Source organism: Echinops telfairi, unplaced genomic scaffold, assembly GCF_000313985.2.
Source record: "Echinops telfairi isolate 266 unplaced genomic scaffold, ASM31398v2 ScPeMD7_7415;HRSCAF=8453, whole genome shotgun sequence".
Taxonomy (NCBI): domain Eukaryota; kingdom Metazoa; phylum Chordata; class Mammalia; order Afrosoricida; family Tenrecidae; genus Echinops; species Echinops telfairi.
Window position 1 is genome coordinate 47270 of NW_022111315.1, and position 1234 is coordinate 48503.

Genomic DNA, 1234 nt, shown 5'->3' on the forward strand with positions numbered 1-1234 from the left:
GGATTTCTGCCCCTGTGAAACTTCTGTTCAGGTCCTTTGCCCACCTCCTTAGTGTGCAATTAGTTTTTTTCTTTTTGGAAGCTAGCAAAGTATTGTAGATTTTAGTAATAAGGCCTTTGTCTGATATGTCATTGCTATAGACGTTTTCCCAGTCGGTGGGTTCTCTTATTACTCTCTTGGTGAATTCTTTCAATATAAGCAGGTGTTCTATCCTCAGTATATCCCACTTGTCTATTTGTGACTCATCTGTATTTGTGTCCTTCCCTATTTCTGGTAGCCTATGTATTCCCTGTGCCAAAGTCCTCAGGTTGGTCCCAATTCCCTCACTGATGGCCCACCACCAATGGCCAGGAAGTGATCCCCTCACACAGTGACCTAGAACCAAAGTGACATCCACGAGAAGGGGGAAGCAGCTCCAGGTCTTGGCAAGGTTAGTCAAAACTGGGGCATCATAGAAGCTTCAGGAGTCAGACAAATTAAAGGGCTTTTTAAAAAAATATTTTACTGGGGGCTCATACAACTCTCATCCCAATCCATACATATATCAATTGTATAAAGCACATTTGTACACTCGTTACCCTCATCATTCTCAAAATATTTGCCCTCTACATAAGCCCCAGGCATCAGCTCCTCATTTTCCTCCCTCTCTCCCTGCTCCCCACTCCCTCACAAACTCTTGATAATTTAAAAATTATTATTTTGTCATATCTTGCTCTGTCTGACATCTCCCCTCGCCCACTCCTCCGTTGTCTGTCCCTCAGGGAGAAGGTTATATGTAGATCCTTGTAATCGGTTTCCCCTCTCTACCCTACCCTCCCTCCACCCTCCCGGTATTGCCACTCTCACCACTGATCCTGAAGGGATCATCCATCCTGGATTCCCTGTGTTTCCAGTTCCTTTTTTTTTTTTTTTTAAGTACCTATTAGATTGTTCCTACTATCTACAAATATGTCTTGTAGTTCTTCCTCACAGATCCAACCAATAGCAGTTCTGCAAGTAAAGCAAACCACAGAGTTACTCTGTGAGGCATTTCCAATGATGTGGGTCTACAGACAAGGCCCCATCGGGATAGACCTCAACTCCAGTTCCTATCTGTACCAGAGTACATCCTCTGGTCTAGCCAGATTTGTAAGGTAGAATTGGCATCAGGATAATGGGTGGGAAGGAAGCATTTAGGAACTAGAAGAAAGTTGTATGTTTCATCACTGCTACACTGCACCCTGACTGGCTCATC

General features: G+C 43.9%; 1 non-coding gene across 1 annotated transcript; it reads right to left on the reverse strand.

Annotated features, from left to right (window-relative positions):
- Window positions 1-946: 946 nt before the first annotated feature.
- Window positions 947-1080, reverse strand: LOC115871979. The gene has a single exon (XR_004047586.1). It is a non-coding gene; the product is annotated as a small nucleolar RNA SNORA18 (small nucleolar RNA).
- Window positions 1081-1234: the final 154 nt, after the last annotated feature.